General features: G+C 32.7%; 1 protein-coding gene and 1 pseudogene across 1 annotated transcript in view; one reads left to right on the top strand and one right to left on the bottom strand.

Moving 5' to 3' along the window:
* GPC5 (glypican 5) overlaps nt 1–25,520 on the bottom strand; it is a 1,198,702-nt gene that overhangs the window by 812,601 nt on the left and 360,581 nt on the right. The gene's annotated exons all lie outside the window — the stretch shown is intronic.
* Nucleotides 3,387–20,637, top strand: LOC109450148 (5'-nucleotidase domain-containing protein 1; annotated as a pseudogene).

Genomic DNA, 25,520 nt, shown 5'->3' with positions numbered 1-25,520 from the left:
ATATATATTCACAAGAAGTGGAGTACAGCATAAGGAATAGGGATAGTGGAAATGTAATGGCTGTGTGCGATGTCAGAGGGATAGTAGATTGGGGGAGGAGGGTTATCACTTTGTGAGGAGTATAAATGATAAATGCTAACTATTACAATGATTTATATACCTGAAACTAATAAAAAATAAGTAAGTGGAAAATAATGTAATAGAAATAATAGAAGAAAAAATGAAATTGAAAACAAATAGTAGAAAAAATTTCAAGGTAAAGTCATTCCTTTAAAAAGATTCATAAAATTGCTAAACATTAGCAAGACTAATTAAGAAAAAAAAAGGATGGAAGAGAGAATATCAGTAAAGATCCTGTAGATATTCAAAAGACAATAATTGAGTATTACAAACAACTTTATGCTCATTAATTTTACATATTAGATAATGTTCTTGAAAGAGACAAATTACCAAATCTTAGTTAGGAAGAAACAAGTAATCTGAATTGTTCTGTGTCTATTAAACAAATTAAATTTACACTTTGAAAACATGTATCATAGATATTTAGATTGATGAATTCTATCAAACATTTAAGAAAGAAACAATGTCAACTGTATATAAACTCTCCTAGTTGACAAAGAGAATAAACACATTAACTTGATTTATGATTTCAGCATCACTCTAATACCAAAATTTGTCAGAGTACCAAAAACAATTGCAAACAACTATAATTCATGAGCATAGATACAAAAATTATTTGAAAAATATTAGAAAATCAAATCCAGCAATATATAAAAAAGATAAATACATCATGAGTAAGTGGGACTTACTGTAGTAGTAAAGTATCATTTTGACATTTAAAAAATAATGCATTTGAACTGATTAACGGAAGGAAAAAGGTAAATCCATATGATGAACTCAATGGATGGAGAAAACACTTTAGACAAAATTAAACAACTATTCATGACAAAATTTCACAGCAGATTAAGAATAAAAGGACACGTCCTCAGTCTTATTAAGGAGCATCTACATAAACCTAGTGCAAATATTACATTTTCTGATAATATATTGAATGAGTTTTTAGATTGGAAACAAGGCACATATGTATCTCTTTGCAACTTCTGTTTAACAATGTACTAGAAGTTTGACCAGTACAATAAAGCAAAAAAATAATAAGAATAAAGTATAAAATTTGGAAAAGAGCCAAAAAAGTCTTTATCTACATGCATGATGATTTATGTAGAAAATCATGAGAAATTTATAAAACATGACACAAGATTCATATATAAAAAATAAATTATATTTCTATATACAATTCTATTTACTAGCATCAAAAATTATTTAATAAAATATATATAAAAATTTATACTCTGGAACCTACTAACCATTGCTGTGAAAAACTAAAAGTTAAATCCAGGTTTGGGAGTTAGACGAGTCAATAGTGCTAAGGAAATTTGGTTATTAGATTTAATCCCAAATAAAATCTCATCAGCTATTTTGAAGAAATTGACACATTGATTTCAAAATTTATATGAGAATGCACAAGGCCTAGAAAAGATAAATAAAAATCATGATAAAGAACCACAAAGTTGGAAAACAAAAGCCTACTCTAGTTGAGACAGTGTGATATTGGTGTAAGTGAAGATAAGTAAGTCAATGGAGCAAAACAGAGATATACTGACACATTTTTTTTTGTAATTTGATTATCAACAAAGGCATCAAGACAATTCATATTGGAAAGGAAAAATTTTTGCAACAAAATGGATAGGACAATTTCATAAGCATACAAGAAAAAAAACAGCTTAAGCCCTATATCACACCATACACACAAGTTAATTTCAGGTATATAATAGATTTAAGTGTGAAGTTTAAAACTATAAAAATCTAGAATAAAGCATATGAGAATATCTTTCTCATCTTGGGGATAACATACTAAAAATATACATGACAAAGAGCTTATATCCCAAATATGTAAACTTGTCTTACACATCAATACTCAAAAAACAACTACCTGAATTTGTAAATAACTGAAGGACTTGAACAGACACTCCAAAAAAGAAGATACACAAATTACCAAGATGTATATGATGAAGTGCCTAGAATCATGTGAAAAATGCAAATTGAAACCACAAAGAGATAATGCTTCACCCACTGGGATGGTAAAAAAATGATTATACTGACTGTTGATGAGTATATGAAGCAACTCAAACTCATAATTGGCTGATGGGGGGGACTCAAATAGTACACATATTCTTGAAAACTGTTCCAGTTTCTTACAAAGTTAAACACACAATTATTCTATCATTCACCAATTGCATTCCTAGGCATTGAGAGAAATTGAATATGCCCACAAAACCTTTTACACAAATTTTATAGCAATACTACTAAAAGTAACTGAAGTATAGGAAAAGAAAACTAATGATAATCCACTGGAAAATGGATAAAATAACGTCTAGTATATTCATGCTACAGAATACTATTGTATAGTAAAAATAATAAACTACCAAAATACAACATGAATGGATCTCCAAAATGTATATGGGACAAAAAATAGCCAGGCACAAATTAAGGAACAAACTAAACTAATACATAGAGATAGACTTCAGAAATGTTATTGACTGTGGGAATTGAGGGATGGCTGGAAAGGGACACGGGGAACTTTCTGAGATGTAGAAATATTCTGCATTTTATAAATTAAAGTTTTTGCTACCTGGGTATATGTATTTCTCAAAACTCAGCAAATTGCACATTTAACATTTATTTATTTCAATATATGTAAATTTTCCTTCAATAATGCTTAAAAATAAATACAATGTTCAGATAATGATGAAAAACTAAGGTTGAAAACTCAGTAGCTAAACTAAATCATTAAGGGAAGCATAATACAGAGCGTGTCAAAAAATGTACACACATTTTAAGAAAAAAAAATGGTTACTAAAATTGTAATACTCAATATATACCAATAACAAAAGATGAATACAAGTCATGTGTATATATTTTTGGTCACTCCCGCTATATAACGTGTAATTCACACCTATATTGGAGATCTAGAAGCAACAGAATTTTATGTTTACAAAGTTAAGGCATTTTGGAATACCACTAAACCTGAGATTTATATCAAGAAAAACAATTGTGCTTTTCCTTTTCTTCTGTCCTAATAATAACTGCTTTGATTCCATTAATCAAGGATTTGATTCTATACGTTAATTTTAACTTATTAGAGGTTATTGCCAATTTTGATTCCTATTCATATTTCCAATGTAGAATGTTGCTATTATTTCACAGTCGAAAGCACTGTGATTAGCACAAAGCAAGCAGTCCTTATTCCATTAGGACTAATTTTCCATAACTCTATTATATCAGGAAAGAGTGACTGATTTTATATGCATGTTTGAATATTGATCGCCATGGCGGTAATGGTTAGTGGAAAAGTAGACATTTTACAGATATTTTAAAGGAAGATTAAACAAGATTTCATTGCTTAGATAGACTATAATGTTAAGAGCTTAAAAGTCAATGAAGTTTAAAGTTGCATCTTTCTATTTATTATTTTTTTTGCTTCCTTGCATGGTTACTAGAAGCTAGTTAGAAAAGCATGTTGAAAGTCGCCTCATAGAAGATAGTGCATCAACATCTATTATGTTTTCCTTATCAATTTTTACTGTCATATTTTCTGAAATTTAGACTTTGAGTTTTGAAAATATGATTAGAAACAATACAAATGGATATTTTTTAAACAGAGCAACATAAATATTTCAATGTATTCTTTCACTGGGTGATGTGATTGGTATTCAACATATTTGTTCACATTTTTAGGCAATGTAAAATAGCTAACATCTAAGAGAATAGAGAAAAATCAAGTGTGTCTTGGCAAGTACTGAATTCTTATTTTAACCATTATATGGTAAGTCTCTAAACTAAACTATTTTTTCAACAAATTGTAAAATACATCTTTCAATAGTATGGATTTTAAGGTTAGATTTCATATACATGTATGAAATCTTTTTTTTTTTAAGTGGAAAGAAGCAATTGAAAAATTCCAGTTCTTTATGAGAATGAATTTCTTAGTATAAGTTGATGTGAGAATACTTGCTCTTTAGCTTTCTTTGTTTGAAATTTTCTGTTACTTTGTTCTTAAAAAGCTAAATGTATTGTTCTGATTAAACTATTCATAGTATAACTTAACTATTCATTAAATAATTTAGTTGGTCATATTGCATTTTTCTCCCTACTTGATAGAGAATACTGGTACTAATTCTGGGCTCAGAACATGAAGGAGTTGGAAAGCAAGAGTAAGTGCATAAATAAACCTAACAGCAGAGATTTCAGAAAAAAATAACGATAGTGAAATTGGAAGACTTAAGGAAAGCTATTTATGTTACTCTGAGGAATACAAATCAATAAAAGTTCATGGCTGAAAGGTTCTCATTGATTGGAACATATTGGTAGCACAGTAATTTCAAAACCCAATGTAGAGTTTGCCAACCACACCACATTTTCTGATTGTATCCAATAAAATGTTATGACCTCAAAACAGCTATCTCTAGTATAAGTTTCTTGAATGACTTTATTTTTCATTCTAACATGACTACACTGAAATCAGGACATTTGGAATATGATTTCAAAAACTAGAAAATCTTTTTCAGTTAAATATTTCAAACTTGACCTCATGAATGTTGTTACTGGGAAACAATCATTTAGAGGTGTTGTAAAAAAATAACACATAGTTTATTACATTTCTAGATATTAAATTTCTTATGGATGCAGTTTTTCAGAATAGTACCCACCAATCCTCTGTTAATTCTTTAGCCATATGTAACCCAATGCAAGCTATTGTAAATCTCTCCACGCTGCAGTGCCAGTATAGTCTTTTTAAATTAAATATATTGGGGGGACATTGGCAAATAAAATTATATAGGTTTCAAGAACACAATGTTACAATACATCATTTATATATTGCATTGTGTGTTCACCGCCCCCAAAGTCAGATCTCTTTCCATCACCATGTATTTAACCCCTTTTACCCTTTTCTACCATCCCCCCCTTCCCCTCTGGTAACCACTAAACTATTGTCTGTGTCTATGAGTTTTGTTTGTTTGTCTTGTTCTTTTGTAGCTTTCAGTCTTGTAAGAGTAGAGAATCACTTTTCTAAGATATGCTGTGATTTCTATGCTGATTTAAAAATAATCCTCTGAACTGTTGTTGATTGATATATCTTGTCAAATCAACTATGGATACTTTTACTGATAAAAGAAATTAAATCTCTCTTGGAGAAAAGTCACATCCACAACAAGCCTTATATTCCTAGAGAGAAAGACAAACCCCAAAAGGATACATGAAGAAATTAGGACCTAGATATCAATAATTTTTGAATGAATTTCTAATGTTTCTCAAATTACCAACAAATTAACATTGTTTTTATGACTTTTCAAATATCTTCCATTAACTTATTACTCAATCTCAGTCTACAGATACACTGGTATCACATTCATCACTTTTACTTTAAACAAGGGGGAAATCTGTTAATGCAAAATAACCTGTATAGATAAATAATACTAACACAACATTCCACCAGAATGTAAACTGCAGGAGGGCAGACTTCTGTTGTTTTGATCAGTGCTCTTTTTCGGACGCCTAGAACAGAACCTGTCCAAGAATAGGCACCCAATAAATATTTGCTTACGAATGAATGTATAAGAAATGAAGCTCTCCAAGCTCTATATTATCTCATAAAGTTATTTTAAATCCTCTGTTCACTGATGTCATGTCTTAAGTGTTTAAACATACTGTTTTCTCTGCTAGAAACAATACTTTTTCCTCACTTCATTCATTACATTTCCGTTCAAACATAACTTCGCTGATGGCTGAAGCCTAGATTATGTGCCCCTATTATATGCATTCTTATACCTTCTACATTCTTTATCATCATAGCACATTTTGTTTATAAGTCCATTTGAGTATATCTTCCACAATACTAAGTCCCCAAAGGGCAGGTATCTAGTGTGTATTCCCTAGACTCAGTAAATATTTCTTCAATGTATAAAAAAGTATTATTAATCATTACATGGTATTGTAAATCATTAATAAGTATAGAACCCAAAAGGCAAAATAAATACAAGCCATCCCAAAAAACAGAAAACACAACTTTTTCTAGTGTAGATTTACGATGGAACCCCATCTAAAATATAACGTTTAGATTTGTCTACTCGTATATATCTAGAAATACATCTGACAAATGAAGCTTGAAAATTCAAAAGGGAAAAACACTGGCATTCTTGTGAGGTCAGGGGAAGGGGAGGGGAGGGGAGGGGAGGGAGGGCAGGGGGGGGAGGGAGGGAGGGAGGGAGGGGGAGGGAGGGAGGAGGAGGAGAACAGAAAAAATAAAGGGGAAGAGGATCAAACTCTATAAAATAAAGATGACATTTGAACTCTTCACCAAAATATGAAATACTGTAATCTAGGGACAATCCTAAAGTTTGAAATCCAATATGACAGGGAAGATCAGGCTTCTTTTCAACTAGTATAGGAAACATGTCATTCATTAAATTTAGATGTCACAGAGGGCAATACTAAATTCCCTACAGTGGGCTTATCAACCTTGGCACTATTGACATTTGGGCTGGAAAATTCTATTATGACAACTAAAAATGGCTCCGACATTGAAAAATGTTGCCTGAGGAATAAAATTGCCCCTGGTTGTTCTACAGAGTTAAGCAGGTTTGACGAAAAGCATAGAAGATAGAGTCATAGTGATGGATTGCTAGATAATTTAATGATATTTATATTGCATTGATAATCTTTGAACATAATGATATCCAACCAAAATATTAGTGTTTTAACTTTCAAGCAAATATTGATCTGCAAAACCTCTGTTGTAAGATTAGAAGATCCAGCAATAGCAATATATAATTAAGTGACTAATTTGTTATAGTGGAAGAGAGAATAAGGAAATCTAAGTGATTGCATCATCATCTCTACTCCATTAGCCCTTGAGCAATCCTCTTTAAATTTTGTGTCACTTGTCCTCTTCTTTAAATTGAAAGCATGAATTATTTAATGTCTTAATCAATTTCAGCTCTAACATTCCATGAGCATATGATACCATGAAGTGTATATTTCAGAATCAATTAAATAAAAACCACCACTGTCTTCTTGATACATGTATCATAAAAAACAACTGATTTTAAACATAAAAAATATTTATAGATTGTGTGATTTTCGGAGTTTTTCCTTCATCAAAAGATATTAGTCTCAATAGCCAGTTGAAGATGCTTGAAATTCTACTATTAGAAACAGATTTTTTTTTTTTAATTTTCAAATCATGCTCTGTAGATACTCTGGGGTATACATTAGAGAGAAACTAAGCATATAAGCAGGTAATGCTCTAGATTTCCTCTAATAATTGAAACAATACTGAAGCTTTCATCACTTTGTTTATTAAGGTTAAATAAAAAAAACTGAACATAACATTTAGCTAGATATGAAAACACTGGAATGTATTTTTTTGCAAGTGTCAGTAGGACTATTAAACCATGTGTAGTTCATTGAACTGATTACAAATTCATTCATTCTCCTTTCTAAAGTAGTCTTACCAGGAGAGATGGTGTCTCTATAGAGCAGTGTCTGGGGTAAACAAGCTTGGAAAGTTAGACACAAAAACACTGGTAATTCTGACTGTGGTATTATATGTCATGACATCCTACTAAAAAGGCAGATGACAGTGTGCTGACAGTTGCAAGGTTTTGAAACAGGCATGAATGTTGAGACCCAAAAGGAGAAATGCATATATTACCACACCAAGGAAAGAGAGACAGGTTTGTAGCACAGGGGTGAAAAAGTGATAGATGCAAGAGTTGCAGAGCTAGTAGGATAAGCTATGAGGAGTTGACCTCTTTCTTTGAATAAACCAAAAGCTAATTTTTACACAGCATTTCTTAAAATGGTATCACATTTAAGCATTACTGGATTCAAGATAAATAAAATATCTTTAGTCAATATGATTGAGCTTTAAAAAGTCATTCTGCATAAAATATTTTTTCAGGAACATCTGGATTTAAAAAAAAAAAAACTACTGCAAGGCTACTGTTGTAGTATTTTGTAAATTATTTACATAGCAATTTGCTTTCAAGTAACAGAACTATTTTTTTACATTTTTTTTTATTAAATGCATTGGGGTAACATTGGTTAGTAAAATTATGTAGGTTTCAAGTGTACATTCTATAATACATCATCTATGTATTACATTGTGAGTTGGTGATGGAAGGAGAGCTAACTCTTGGTGGTGAGCACAAAACAGAACTCTTAATAAATCAATCTTTGGAAATGTCTGTAGAGGATTAGAAATCTTTACTATTGTGGTTTAAGAGATTAGTTCAAATATTGTATTTCCCTAACCTAGTTATCAACAGATAAACCTCACTAATGAAACAAATTGAACTACTCCGAAACAACCTTCTCTCTACCCTCTCTCTGCCCCTTCTACTTTCTCTTTCTACTTCATTTCCACTTTCCCCTTTCCACTCTTTTAGGCCCAGCCTCCTCCAGAAAGCCTTCTCTGTAGGCAAGGAGCTTCCAGCATGTTCCCAAATGCACTCACGGCATTTACTTCCGCCCTCCTCCCTGTTTTATAGGCTTCTAAGTATAGGGATGAGCCCACTTATAGTTTTCATTCCTAGTTTCTACCATTGTTGGTGGTATGTAAGAGCATCTAAGAAATATTCTTCGAACTGAAAAACTGAATTAATAATTTTTGGCCAGGTTCATCCAACAAACAAAGTGAGAGACTATACAATACAGTATTTTGCTTCCTCCTTAATAAGACAACAAATAATTTTTTTTCAAGGTGATAGTCAATAACGGATAAAATTGACATTTAAATAAAAAGTAGCATCCAAATACTTGGTATCAACCTTGTACCAATCAATGATCATGATTCTTACGTGAAAAGTTTAGGGCTTAAAAGAAGCAGTCTATTCTTTCTCTCTGAACTAATTTCTTCACTATTCAAAGAACAATTACATGAAATAAGGATGTCTAACAGCAACTGGTACTACAACTATACTGTTACTATACTATACTACTATTAGTCTATACTATACTATACTATACTACTATACTATACTACACTGTACTACTACTACATTATAGTATTACTGTTACTACCACTATGCTACTACTATACTACTATACTACTACTGCCGTTAGTACTATTATATTACGTTGGTGCAAAAGTAATTGTGATTGAAGAGATTACAAATAATTGCAGAAACTACAATTAAATTTGCACCAACCTAATAGAATGCTACTTCTATAACTAAATATAAAAGTATTTTGCTCAACTAGAATGATGTTCTCCGAAGTGATGGACAGAGTATAGTGCCCAAAGCTATATTTTCAACTACAAGTCTATAAAGAATAACTATTTTATAATAATCATATTTATGGTCATTAAAGAAAATCTATTTTGAAAATAAGATGAGTTAAATTTTCTTGTTAAGATGTCTTTCTTTAATAAATAATCTCAAAATGATTGAACCCAAAATTGTAATTTCCAATTATACTACCAACAAGATTCAGAGAAAATGTTTAAATTATGTAAATATTTCTAAATACTCCCTTATCTCCTTTTCGTTATATTTACTAAAATATATCTTAAACAGGGATTATGTTTCTCATTATTCTTTTGATATTACTTTTTCTTCACTTTGAAATTTGGAGCCAACACATCTAATCTTATGGAGAAAGATCACTTTCCCCTCTGAATAGTACACCAAGAACCTGACACTTAACAGTTGGGAAAAAAAAAAAAAAGACCACGTCTAATTGTATGTAGTTTCTCTTCAAATGGAGCTTTTTTTTTTTTTTTTAATTGAGCTATGACATACAGTGAAGGCAATAATCTGTTGTAATCTAAGTGTATGTATGCATTACGGGTATATACATATATAATAAAAATACATACAAAAACCTGTTTAACTGCCATCTGACAGAGTTTTTAAAGAGCTGCCACATAAAATAGTATTTCTAATTGTCATATTCTCTCATACCTACTTCAATTGCACAAAATTACAATTAAGCATATATTCTCTTCTTCGAACTTAACCTTCACTTCAACAACTTCTCCAATTTCAGGAGAATTATACATTAATATTAATCTACCATTAAGCTTCAATATCAGGTAAATGCAAAAATTCCTAAATATATATTAAATTCTTACGTATAAAATAGTATTTTCCCACAAATGTGGTCATCTTCCTGTATTCCTCATCTATCAAAGGCATCACTGTCCCTGAAGACACCATACCTTGAATCTTGACGTGCCTTCATCTTGAATGTTTTGTATTCTCTCTTATTTCTTATATGAGTCAGTCACCAAGTCATGGCAATAGGAACGGCATTTTATTTTTGCAGCTGTTTCCTCCTTTTCATTAGCATTGCATCTGGAAAGTGTATCTTTCACCAGAAACATTTCAGATGCCTCCAAATGCATCTCCTTTTCTTTAATATGCTGGCCCAGTCTCTCACGCTTCATATAGCCACGACAGTTGTTTTTCTAAAAATATGTTATGACTATCACTTCCCTATTTAAGAACTTTGCAGATCTCCACATTTTTTATAAGAAAGGTCCCCATTTGCTTTAAAACAGCATCAAAAGACAATTACAAGTTGAAAAAAAATATGTTTTTGTCCCATTTTCTGCCAACTTTAATCAGAAAACCCTTGGTCTACCAATACCAGTCTATTTACCATTCCAAAATGACATCACACATTTGCATATTTCAGTGGCTATGTTCATGTTTCTCCCTTTTCCTGAAGGCTACTGCCTCTTCACACACTGGCCTATTTGACTTCTTATTTGGCTAAATTCCAGTGACTCACCCTCTACACAGTAGTTCAGCCAATGCATTTGCCTCCCTCATAATCTCATGATACATTTTTATATATTTATTGAAGTTGGATAGTATTGATAGTATTTGTAGTTTTGTGTATATATTTATCTTTCATAGAATGTTGACCATAAATACCCAGAAGCATGAGGATTGTTAATCATCACTTTTTGTTTCCTTTGATGTGCAGCACAGGGCTTTACAAGCAGTTGCTCAATAAATGCTGGAATTCAATGCTAAACTTATTAACTACACATAAATCAGCAATCATGACTGTAGCAGATTTATGTTTCCTAGTCAAATAAAACCTTAAAGTATGAAAAAGGAAAAAGACCAATAAACTCCCAAAGTAAAACAGTCATTGAAGTACTTCCAAATAAAATAACATGGCTAGCAATATAAAAGCATTAATTGACACAAGAGGATGCAACTCATGTTATGTTAATTTGTTTTCATGTTATACTCTTAGGAGTTCATTTATCCAGATGATAAAATGAATTAAAATGCATCCTGAAAGGTAACTCAAAATTTAAAGCTCACATATCATTTTTCATATTAGCCTCAGCTCAGATGTTTTGTAAATCTTGAGCAACATGCATAAAATTAAAATATAGGCTGTCACTGAGAATATAAAATAAATATAATTCTTATAAGTCCTTGCCTCATGAGGTTTCTTAAAAAACCACAGTTCACTATCGGCAGAAGTATAATTCAAATCACAGAATTTTTAAACATTTAAGGAGAAACAAAATATTTTTAATGATAATCCTTTGAAATAAAATGATTTTATTCTTCCACCCTTTATTTCCTGTTTACTTCCTTTATACCATCAACTAAATAAATATTAAATGAATTCCTTTTTTCTAAATATGTACATATTGCTTTGCTCTAAACCCAACAATTTCTAACCTAGAGAAGAAACTCTTTTTGGATCGTAGAAAGTAATAAGAATCTTCAAAAAGTAGCAATGCCTGGTGTGTAAAAAATCAGAGACAGTCAAAATCCCTGCATTAAATAAGGCCATGTTCACACAGAGTGAAAGGATGGAATCAAAATTCAAGTGTTTCTTCAAAATGGCTGATCTTCCCTAGCACAGACTGAACCTTTATTTTTCTTTTAATTAAAGTTTATTAGGGTGACAATTGTTACTAAAGTTACATAGATTTCAGGTGTACAATTCTGTATTACATCATCTATATATCACATTATTGCTCTCCACCCAGAGTCAGTTCTCCTTCCATCACCATATGTTTGACCCCATTTACCCTCATTTACCATCACCACCCCCCACTTACCCTCTGGTAAACACTAAACTATTGTCTGTGTCTATGAGTTTTTGTTTCTTCATTTGTTTGTCTTGTTCCTTTGTTGTTTTCAGTTTTATAGACCAGGCATGAGTGAAATCATATGGTTCTCGACTTAGTGTTCTTCAATAGATGATTGAATAAAGAAGATGTGGTATATATACACAATGGAATACTATTCTGCCATAAGAAAAGATGAAATAGTGTCATTTGCGACAACGTGGATGGATCTTGAGATTATTATGCAAAGCAAAATAAGTCAGACTGAAACTTTTATTTTGCTGTAGACAGTAAGAATCACAAAGTCCAGCTGACATTAAAATATCCCCCAAAGTTAGTACATCTTGACAAATTAAATAGAACCTCAGCCTGTTTGTATGTTCAAAAACTCACTGAAATCATTTTTTCAGTTGTAATTTTGTTCTACTTGAGGCAGCCCACTCCCTTCCTTCTTCTGTCCCTCTCTCCCTCCCTCCCTTCCTCCTTTCCTTGATTTTCTAAGCTACTCTAAATTCAATGCATTTTAAGTTATTTCTACAAAGAGTAAATACCATTAGTATTATGCATTGGCCACTCTGTGAAACCTGACTACTTCTACAAGGATTAGATTTCTAACCATAATATTTAAGTGAGGCAAAATAATGCAGATGATATACACAGTATTTAGCATAGTATATTACTTTGAAAAACAGATGAATTTTTATTTAAAATGCTACTGAAGTACTTACTTAAACATTACCATTCAATTTCTACCTCAAGCCCAAAAGCTTTCTTTGCTGGCATAAGGTATTTTTCTTTATCTAGCATGCCTGATATTGCAGGCCCCTTTCTCACTCCATATTCTCCAACACATGCTCAGATTCTCTTCGCATTCAATTTATGGCATGATTCATTGAATGCTACAGCCTACTTGAGGATTTTTAAAAATATTTTCTAGCCTTGTAGTAGAAATCCATTTTTCCGATAAGAAATGTAGTGATGACCCTGTCAGCTAAGTATCCTAATTCATCTGTCTATGTGAGAAAGCTCTTCCCTCCAGGCTCCTTCAAAATTCATATATGGATTGTTCTGTATGTATTAGCATCTGCAGAGAGACTAGCTTTCACACTTATTTAAAAATAAAAGATTATATATATATATATATATATATATATATATATATATATATATATATTACAATTCCAGAAGCAGTTGATAATAATCAATTTTAAATATTATAATCACATTTTTCTGGTTCGCTGGGATTTATCTGCAGTTATGAGATGAAAGAATTTAAAAAATAGAATGTACTACCAGAGCATTAAAAATGAGGCACATTTCTCTAGACACATTATGCTGTTACCAGGAAAAATTTTTCTAGCCAATATATTTACTCTTAATTCAGAAATATATCCCAACTGTTTAAAATTGTTTCTTAAATGTTGGTCAATATTTAAAAGCATCTAAGTATGCTTTTTAAGCATAAAAAAATAAAAATAAGAATATATAAGTCACGTGTGACTAGTACTAGAAATTACAAAATTTAAAATTCCTCCAATTGCATATATGGGATGGCTTGAATGGAAAATATGATTAACTCTCACGAAAAGAGAACAAACAAGGCCAGTTTCTCTTGTGGTCTCACATTATGTTTGTGTAATCTATTGGACTGTTTTATTCTCAGAAGGTTTTATGAAAGGGTGTTCTAACCCACTGCAAACTTCATTATATCCTAAAGCCCTTAATACAGTTTACCCAGGATTTATAACCAGCAGCGGACATTGACAGCTGCACCTTCCCTAACCTGGTTTAGCCAGCCTACTCCATCATCCGCACATAGTTTCATTCATTCAACTGTTATTGAGTATCTCCTATGTGCAATGTATTCAGCTAGATGTCAAATAATACAGACAGCTGCTAAATGAAAAGATGAGTAAGACAAAGTCCTGATCTCAAAATTCCTAAAACCTAGTAAGGGAGACAGCAATGGGTAACTATAGTGATAACACAAAACACAGTATCTAATTGATAAATGTGGGAACAACAACAACAACAACAACAAAAAAAAACACACTTGGGAAACACGTTAGGAAAGAGTTGCCATTGAGCTGAGTGAGCCCTGTCACTTGAATATGACTGTCACAGGCAGATAACGGGGAAAGGCTTGAATTATTATAGAAAGGAATGTATGTGTATGGTAGATCTCCGGCATCATGAATAATTCACTATTGCTAACACATAAGGAAAAAAGAATCCAAAAGGAGAGAGATTAAAAGTAAGTTCCAGACCATGATAGAGGGCCTTAGTTACTATCACCTCCAAATTCAACTTTACTTATTATCAATGAGCTGTGTATGAACTTTGTTTCAGTAAATCCAAAGATCTTCCGGATGATACTAAATATACACCATCTCAAAAGATATAGAAGCCACCCCTTTCCGGATGACTTACAATTCTTTTACTCCCTCATAACACATGATAACAGGCAGGGTTAAAAAACTGGAAGATTTTTTTAAGTCTCCAGGGCAGAAAAACATAATTTTGGTTACAGATTCCAAGACTATCGGTTGAAATAATTGTGTATTCACATATTTCTGAAGCTTATTTCAGTCCAGACCAACACAGTACTGGTTAATGTTTATGTATTAGTTTATAAACAGAAAAACTGGACACTCCTCCAAAGCACTTGATGAAAATGAAGGATTGTTTGAACCAGATTATTTCCTCTATAATCCGGAAACTCCAGAAATTCACTTGATAATATTTAAGAAATTTGTATTAACTTTCAAATCTTATGTAAACAAAAGGGACTAACGCCCCCACAATTCTGTCCCCACTCTAAAGCAGCAAGAAAGCAATAATATTCAATGCTGATGTAGATGTAAAGAAATGTGCTTCCATGGATTGCCAGTGGGGGTGAAAATTGCTAGAATCCTTTGGAAAATAATGTACTAAAATATTAAATGTCCAAGCAATATGAAGGTAAATATAAAAATCTGGGCAATCTTATAGAAATTCCAATATATGTTTACAAAGGCGTGTATGCTGCTACTGCATGTTGTTTGTAGGGGCAGAATAAATAAATAAATAAATATTTATTTAGGAGGAAATGACTGAATCAATTTGGCAAAAGCATATTACTGAATGCTATGCAAGTACTGAAAATACAGGAATGAGATATTTACACATCAGTTACTGAAAAGATTACTATAAGGTAATGAGTGAGAAAAAGTAGAGTTTAATGGGTAATATATAGAATAATCACATTTTAAAAAATACTATCACTAACAATAAAACATATTATGACTATATATGTATGTGGGAGCATGGAAAACATGGGGCAATATTAATACTTTTTGCTATTAGCATGACTGTATTGAGATATGCTTTTTAAAATTTAGAGATTGAAACATGTACTAGCATTTTATCCCTAGCTTCGTATCTATTCAATGACAGGAGGCCTGTGGAAAGAGCGATAATCCACATTACAGATAGAAAATACTGACCATTCTCCTCAAGCTTCTTGACTTATTACTACCCTTTGACTCAGTAATGACAATGTTTCCAAATTTACAGAAAAAATAAAGGCCCATGACTAGGAAATTTATTATCTTCCTACCTATCAATGCACAAAATTATCCATATTCATTCCCAGGCTTTTCTTCCATCCCAGAACAATAATTGTCTCCTCTCCACCCAAAGTTAATGTCTACTAATGTATCTTCTCCTACCCTTTCCCTGCCTGATTTTCACATTTGCATCTCTATCCAATCCTTCCCTTCTATTTATAAACATGCATACATCTCTTTTCTTAAAAACAGGACCAACAAAAAGACACAACCTCCTTTAACCTAATGTCCTCTTCCTGGTTTGTTACTAAAATTATCTAATAATTAGTATGGCACCTATCATAAAAGAGCCTGAATCAGGGACTGCGGCCCCATTGAACTAAGAGTTCCTTGTAGTTATTAGGCCCTGGGTAGTCACTGAGTTCTTGTGGAGTGTCTAGAGCAGCTAGGATGGCAGGGGTCATTCGGAAAGCCTGGGCAGTGGCTAGCTACCATATTTTCCATTGTTTCGAAAGTTAAAATTGAAAAATTTTGACCAAAAAGGATGGAAAATCTATCATTTACTACCTGAATCTAACCCTATTTACCACCCAATCTCTTATTTTCCTTTCACAGTTCAATTCTTGAATTAAAAGTCCACCAGACTATAATTATAATTATTCATTCAACTATTTATCACCACTACAATGGCCAAAATTTCTAACACTAACAATACCCAGTGCTGCTTGGAATTGAAGAGGAGCTCTCATACATTGCTGGTTGGAAGACAGTTAGGCAGTTTCTTAAAAAACTAAACATACTCTCAGCATATGATATAGCAATTAAACTTCCTAATATTTCCCAAAGGAGTTGAAAATTATTTACACACAAAACTTCTACAGTATGTTTATAGCAGCTTTTTTTTCCCATTATTGCAAAAACTTGGAAGCAATCAAGATGTCCTTCAGTAGGTGAATGGATAAAGAAACTGTGACACATGCAGACAGTGGAATATATTCCATGCTGAAAAGAAATGAGCTATCTAGCCATGAAAAGACACAGAGGACACTTAAATGAACAATACGAAGTGAAAGAACCCAGTCTGAATAGGCTCCATACTGTGAGATTCCAAATATATGACATTCTGGAAAAGGTAAAACCATGGACAGTACAAAGATCAGAGTTGCCATCGTGGGGGTGGGGGGAGGATGAATAGGTGGAGCACAAAGAATTTTTATGGCATTGAAACTACTCTGTGCGCATATGATACTATAGTCATGGATCGGTGCCATCACACATTTGTTCAAACTCATAGAACATACACCAAGAGAGAACTCTAAGATAAACTATGGACTGTCCACAATTCTGACGTGTCAGTGTAGGCTCATCAATTGTTACAAATGTACCACTCTGGTGAGGTGAAGGGGTGATACTGATAATGAGGAAACTCTGCATGTGTAGGGAGATAGTATATGAAAAATCTCTGTACCTGTCTCTTAATTTTGCTGTGAACATAAAACTGATCCAAAAAAGGTTTTAAAGAATTCTCATTACCCCTCAAGTTCATGGCTATCCAGTTCAATCCACAGATAATCACTGAAATGTTTCTGATTTTAGGTGTCCTGTGATATTCTAATTGCCAAAACTAAGACATATTCTCTAATATGTCTGATAATTGGCCTCTTTGCTCTATATGTCACTTCACTGTTGAATGTATCTTCTCTTAGTTTCAATACATTATTCTCTCCAGGTTCATCCACTACATCTTCTGATGCTCTGCTTTGGTAATTCAAAGGTTAGATCTTCAGCTTTCTGGATCTCTGATTCAAAACACACTCCCCAAGTAACCACATTCACATCATTTTTTTTTTCACCTATGGCCATGATATCCAAAAATCAAAGCTTTGTCTCTCATATCTCTCTTGAGATTCAGACTCATAATCCCTAACTGTCTGCTTATCTTATCAGAGCCACCTTCCTTTTGGCAGCAAAGGTGATGCTACCTCAGAGTTTGATGAGTATGGCATAATGATCATGTATCTACACAAAAGTTATTAGTATGGAATACTGTTTAACAGATTTAGTCAGGTGCAAAAGTTAAATGACAGCAGAAGTTACACGCAATTTACCAAAACACAACTTAATTGCTTTACAGCTAAAGAATGCTGGAAAGACAACACTTTGTTGGCTAGGGTCTCTTTGGAATTATTGACTTGACATTTTGTTTCCTTCTTTTTTGTTGTTGTTTGTTAATTTAATGTTCCCCCTGTGGACTTAAAGACTAACGAAGCTTCAAAAGTTCCTACCGTGGTCCCAGACTGTAACTTATGCAGAAGAAGCTGGGTCATTAAGCTAACAGTCTCTCTCTGGATGAGCATCTCCTCTAATAAGCATAAAGGTGATCTTGACCCATATTATCATGCAGGGAATAACTTTTCTGATTCCCAATAATAGAGCCGGAATTGAGCCTTACACATGAAAGGCAATCAGATCAAAAAATTTTGGCTATTGTTGCTTTCCTGTAGAAATGGAATCTCGACAAGATTCTTTTTAAAATAGGGCTTTCTAATAAATAGTAATTTAGACAGCTGTTTGTTTTCTTATAAATTTGTGACAGATACGAACAATTTAGGAAACTTTAAATTTGCATCAGGAGTAACAAAAATACATATACTGTATTTCACATGTCAAATTATCACATATCGTAGTTTTAATTTCTGATACAAGGATTTTAAAATCCTTCAATTACTCAAAACTTTCAACCTATTCAATTAAGCAAAACATGTGCAAAATTATATAGAAAACCAATCTAACTGACATATATAATGGAAGTAGATTTATTTTTATTAGAACATAAAAAAAATTTAAGTAGTAAATAAAATGGTTTGAATACAAATATGTTGTCCCAGTCAGAAAAAAAAAAAGTGTTACCTGGCATAAAACTAAGAATTCTAGAGAATGTGAATGTAAATATAGTGACTAATATGAACAAAAAGGGTCTATTCTTAAACATAAAATAAAATTCAAAATACATAGCAGGTGAAATTCTTTCCTTTTTTTTTTTTTTTTCTCAAGGAGGGCGCAGCTCAAAGTGGCCCATGCAGTGATCGAACTAGCAACCTTGGTGTTAGTAGCAACGCTCTGTAACCAACTGAGCTAACCGGCCACCGCAGATATTCAAAAGTGCATTAAAATTTACCTTAAGATTAAATTAGCATTTATGTTGTAAAATAAATTCTTGATTAGAAAGCCCCCATATTTTCATAAAATGTATTTGTCATATCAAAATGAACTAATCTGTGAATCACTCAGTATATATTTATAATTGAAACTAATTAATAGTAATATTAAGGGCTATATTTTGGGGAGAATAGGTATATTTGTATATGTGACCAGAAGTAAAGCTGCAGTGACACCAAATATAAATGCATATCCCTGGATTTACAAACAGAGCAAGAAAATGGTCTGTACTGCAGATTTAAAAAGTATTCATAAATTTAATATAAACCATTAGGAAATGAAAACTGAAAAGTTTAAAGGAAAAGGAATAGAGAGGTGCTTGCCAGTGTTGTCAGTGCAGCCATGGCTCAGCACTTCTGTCAGCCAGCAACTGCTGGACCACATTGTGTAGCTACAACCTGCTGGTGAGCGCCCTCCCCCTCCATCCCCGCCCCTCCTCATTTATAACAGCTTTGCTCAGCTCCTGGTCAAGGAGAAAGACTATGACAAGGAGTTGCTCACTGGGACTCCAGAACATTGGGACTTCTGTTGCAAGAGCTTGGCATTGGACCTGGAAGACCTGGGAGCTTCATTAAACTTGCATATAATGGCACCCTTCTCAGAGCAACCCCACAGCACAAAGACGATGACTTCCTAGGAGGTGGTTGAGGAGTTTGGAAGGAAGGAGCGGAAGTACTTCCTGTTGGACATTGGAATGGCTTACGAATCAGGTAAATATTACTTGTATAATAACTACTTTGACCTACCAGGAGCTCTTCTGTGTGCCAGAGTGGTGGATTCTTTAGCAAAGCAGAAAAATGGTCAGGAAGCATTTGATTTTTGGAAGGCTATAGTTGCCGGTACACAACACAACTATAGAATGTTAGCTTTTAAGGAAAACTGCGGAACATATTTTCCAGAAATAGAGATCCAGGCTGGTATTTACACAGTTGTCCCAAACCTGTAAAGAAGTGGCTTTGGTAGCTAAAGAATGCTCGGAAAATTATTTTGTTAATCAACAGTTCTCATAGTGATTGCTGTAGACTTCTCTGCAAGCATATCCTTGGGAATGATTTTGCAGATCTTTTTGACATTGTGATTACAATACACTGAAGCCGGGTTTCTTCTCCCATTTATCAAGTCAGAGACCTTTCAGGACTTTTGAGAATGACAAGGAGCAGGAGGCACTGCCATCTCTGGATAAACCTGGCTGGTACTCCCAAGGGAATGCTGTCCACCTTTACAAACTTCTGAAGAAAATGACTGGCAAAGCTGAACCCAAGGTTGTTTACTGTGGTGACAGCACGCATTCAGATATTTTCCCAGCTTGTCATTATAGTAATTGGGAGACAGTCCTCATCCTTGAAGAGGTCAGAGGGCACAGAAACCAGAAGCCTGAGGAATCAGAGCCTCTAGAGACGGAAGGAAAATATGAGGGACAGAAGGCAAAGCCTCTAAATTCATTATCTAAAAACTGGGACTTGTTTTTTTATTGATACCATTTTGGAACTAAAAAACACAGACGACGCCTTGGTTTATACGTGGTCTTGTAAGAGAATCTGTACTTACAGCACTACTGCAATTGCAAGTATTGAAACAATAGCAGAATTACCCCTGGACTACAAGTTTACAAAATTCTCTTCAAACAATCCAAAAACGGCTGGCTACTATCCAAACCCACCACTGGTTTTATCAAATGATGAAACAATGACAAGCAAATAACTTTTCTTTACTGAAAAATGAAGTCAAGAACCATATATGCAGCAAAATGTAAAAATGTTAATTTAAAAATGTACTGTAAAAATGTTAATTTAAAAAAACTGTAAAATGCTTTATAAAACAAATTCTTAATGAAGATTGACCAAAAAATTGATGTTTTTCTATATAGATCATTTTGATGCCCGACAATGCTCATTGTATTAAAATCTCAGTATCTTAGAACTGAAAAGAACCTTATTAATATTTTGCGTACCAATAGCTCTGAGATTAGAATTCACCTGGGTAGATACACATACACACACACACACACACACACACACACACACACACACAAATATTTACACCTGTGCCTAAACCAGTGGATCTCAAAAAGTGTGGTCCAAACCCCTATCATAACATCACCTGAGAACTTCAGAGAAATGCAAATTTGCAGGTCCCACCCCAGACCTACAGAATTAGAAACTCTGGAAATGGGACCCAGGAATCTATGCTTAATAATAGTGTGATTCACACTAAGTTTGAGAACCACTGGCTGCACCATAACCTCCAAAGACTGGTTGAATTGGACCGGGGATATAGGTGAGCATTGACATCTTTTATGACCCCCGGAAAATGCAGCCAAAATTGAGAACAACTGATCTATACCAGCTTTTTTCATTATACCAAGAACACAGAGTCCAGTGAGATTAAATGTGTTTTTTGCTGTTGTTGTTGTTTTTCCAATCTATCAGTCTTTATGCTAGTCTTGTGTTTTCCAAACAAGGAAATAAAAAAGAAATGATTTCTTCTAAGACCACACAACCAATATGAAACAGAGATGGTACCAGAAGCCAACTATTTCAACCTCCAATGTTACCCATTACGGTTCCTCCTCCCTGCTAAGAATGTTAAAGGCTGTTTAATTCATTTTCATTCCCTTTAAAGCATGTATTCTCAATGGGACAAAAATTGGTTCTTGGGGTGAAAAAAATATTAGATAATGCAATGGACTGTAACCCTCCAAAGCTAAACATTACCCAATAAATCTTATTCCTCAGTGAAAAAAGAAAAGAAATAGAGGTCAACTGTACAAAAAAACAGTGATTTCCTGATAACTTCTTGTATGTTGGTGTAATAAAAATGAAACATATCAATCTCCTATATAATAATATCAAAATCAATGATATTGTCAACTTCCTAAATACCACTATTCAATGCTTTCTAATTACATTAAAAGAGTACTTACTATTAATATTTTTCTAATAAGTACACAGTAACATTCAATATTTAAATATACTCTTAATGATTATTATTTTCTCTCATCCAGCTTCCCCCTCACTACTCACCCACCACCACTTCAAATGCATTTGTTTTAATCTTTAAAAAACTACAAAAAAAATATTAAAACACTGTTTTAATCTTTAAAAAACCTGCAAAACAGTAGGTTAAGACATTAGTAAATGGTGTGCTTGATGCACTGGAAGTTGTGGTTCTAAAGCATTTATGATCAAAGTCTTTCACTTCCTCTGTTATAAAGGATTTTAGCTAATTTCCTCTTTAATTAATGTAATACAATTTTTTATTTACTAAGGACGTATAACATTTTCAAAATGTTTGAATTAATAGTCAGGGTTCTGCAGGAAACAGAACCAATAGGATGTAAATAGTAATGGAAAAAGTTAGATGTGCAGCTTTATTTTATTTATTTATTTATTTATTTATTTTTTATTAGTTTCAGGTGCACAGGACAAAGCAATACTTAGACGTTTATCATTTATATCCCTCACATTGTGTGAACCCCCTCCCCCCATCCACTATCCTTCTGACATCGCACAGAGCCATTACATTTCCACTGTCTCTATTCCTAATGCTGTACTCTGCTTCCTGTAACCATATATATATATATATATATATATATATATATATATAAAATATCGTGCAGCTTTATTTTTAACTGTTTCTTTTGATATAATTTCAAATTTATAGAAAATTTGCAAAAATGATACAAAGACTCTAGTATACCTTGTAACAAGATTCACTAATTATTTAATTCTGATTCATTTGATTTATCCTTCTCATTCCCTCTCTCCCACATACACACACACTTTAGCATATACACTCTAAGAAAAGGTAATTCTCTTATTTAACCATAAAACAATAATCAAAATCAGGAAATTTAACATTAATATATTTCTATTCCAATGGTTTCGTCATGCTTTTTTGTTTTTTGTTTTTTCCTGAGTCCAGGATCAAATCCAGGATCCTGCATTTAGTTACCATAACTTTTTAGCCCATTTTAATCTGGAAGCATGTGTTTCTCAGCTATTGTCATTCTTCCCCCTGACGTTTTTGAAGAGTGCAGCCACCTCTTTGGTAGAATCCCCCTCAAGTTAAATTTAACTGTTGTTTTCTCATGATTAGAATAAGTTTATGTCCTTCTGCTAAGAACACTACAGAGGTAATATGTGTCCTTCTCAGTATCATATCAGGAAGTACATGATATCAGTTTATCCCATCAATGATAATAACTTTGATGATTGAATTGATGTGCCATACACTAGATTTATCCACTATAAAATTTATATATGCTTCTTTTGTAATTAATAAGTACTTTGACACTATGAAAAATATAATGCTCCTCATAAAAATTTTACTCACTAGTTGTAGCACAAGTTGGTAATTCTTGGCTGAATCAATTATTACTATGATACCTACAATAGTGGTTTTCTATCCTCTTTATTTGTTCTCCGTATAGTGATATTCTATTGCAGGGAAGAGCTATTCCTTCTCTCCCAGTTTTCGGTTCATTCATTCATTCATTTATATCAGTTTGGACTCATGAATTCCCATTAAAAGGATTTGATCGTTTACTATTCTTATTTGTTTATAATACTCTAATTGTACTAGATTTGTCTATTTGGAGCCTCTTCAAAATGGATCTTGGGTGCTTTTAACATGTCCCTATTATTCTTTGAGAAATTCTTTGCTTTCTAGCTTGCACTTTCCATGCCTAGATCCTGGGACCTTCATTTCTCCAAGGCACCCTCATTACTTTCATTAAAGAATGATATTTAAAGACCAGGATCTGCACAATAGATATGGTAATTGCTATTGATGTTATATTGCTCCTAGGTATTCTCAACAGAGCTAGAAAGTGTGTGTGTATATCTATCTATCTATCTATCTATCTATCTATCATCTATCTATTTATCCACTATATATCTGTATATCTATCTATAGTATATTGAAAACATGAATTAATACTTATAGTTTGAATTCCAATACAATGAAGTTCATGTTAGTGCTCTCTATTCCATATCAGTATTACAATAGCTAATAGTTGGGAACTGGTTCCCATTATACTCAATGTATTTATTCACTAGATCAAGTCCAAAATAAAAGAAAATGGTTTCAGGACTGTTGACATATTCTGCTACAAAATAAAACAAACTCTACTGATCATGTTCAATATTTGTTTACAGTTATTGAAGGGTAAGGGGTGAGTGATTACACACAGTAAAATGCACAAATGTTTAGGTACCAATGAGTTTTGGCAAACATATACTCCCATAATCTATACTCCTATTAATATACACAACATTACCATCACCCCAGAAAGTTTTCTTGCCAACCATCCAATACCAATGTTGTTATTTTTCCACTATCAGATTGCATGTCCATGTTTAAACACTTCATATAAATGGAATCATACTTTATGTACATACTCCTTGTCCCGTCCAATTTCACTTAGTACAATGTTTTTGAGATTCACCCATGTTATTGCATGTATCAGTGATTGTTTCTTTCTATTGGTATATAGAATTCACTGTATAAATATACCACAATCTGTTTATCCTTTCTTTCTACCCTTTGTGAATAGGTATTTGTAGATTTCCACTTTTAGCTTTTTAAAATAAGAATACTGTGAATATTTCTGAACAAGTCTTTGTATAGAGATATATTTTCATTTCCCTTGAGTAAATAACTAGGGGTATAATTGCCAAATGAATGATAAGGAGTATGAATAACCGGGAGAATATGTCAAAATTGCTTTGTAATCAGAGTAATTATACTATTCTAAACTTCAGTCAGAATGTATGAGTTACTTCACATGCGCAGAAACGATTGCTTTGAAAAGCATTTTTAAGTTTAGCCATTCTAATGTGTGTGAAATGGTATCTTATTATGGTTTTGATTTCAATTTTCCTGATGACTAATAATTTTGAGCAATTTTTATGTGTTAATTGACCATTCACTTATCTCCCTTTGTGAACTAAGTGTCTATTCAAGTTTTTTACACATTCTATTGGATTATATTTTTTATTTATCAATTTTTAGGAGTTCCTTATATTCTAGATAAAAGACCTTTACCCAATAGAGTTGCTACACATATTTAATTCCAGTCCATGACATTGTTCTCACTTTATAAGTGTTTTTTTATGAACATACATTTACTTAAGATGTAATTTTTAAAATTTTAATCGCATTTTTAGCATATAGCAAATTTTAATAACATTTTTAATGTTATGGCTGATTTCAATAATCTAAGTCAAGAAGATACACTCTGTATTCTTTTAAAAGCTTTATAGATTTTATGTTTATATTTAAGCCTATAATCAGCATGAATTGATTTTTGTGTATGGTATGACACACATACACATATGCACAAATACACATTCAATCGAATGGTGTTTTAAATCCATTTGCTGACAATGCTTTCCTTTACCGACTGAATTGCTTTGGAAACTTTGTTGAAAAATTATTGACCTTAGTCTTTCATTTTAAAGATCTGATTGTCTATTCTAATGTCAATTCTATACTATCTTGAATACTATAGCTTTAATTTAAATGTTGATGTCAGATAGTCTTAAGTCTTGTAATCACAGCCATCATTTCAATAGTGCTTT

The sequence above is a fragment of the Rhinolophus sinicus genome, linkage group LG04, assembly GCF_036562045.2.
Source record: "Rhinolophus sinicus isolate RSC01 linkage group LG04, ASM3656204v1, whole genome shotgun sequence".
Classification (NCBI taxonomy): Eukaryota; Metazoa; Chordata; class Mammalia; order Chiroptera; family Rhinolophidae; genus Rhinolophus; species Rhinolophus sinicus.
This window is presented reverse-complemented; position numbering and strand designations above follow the sequence as displayed.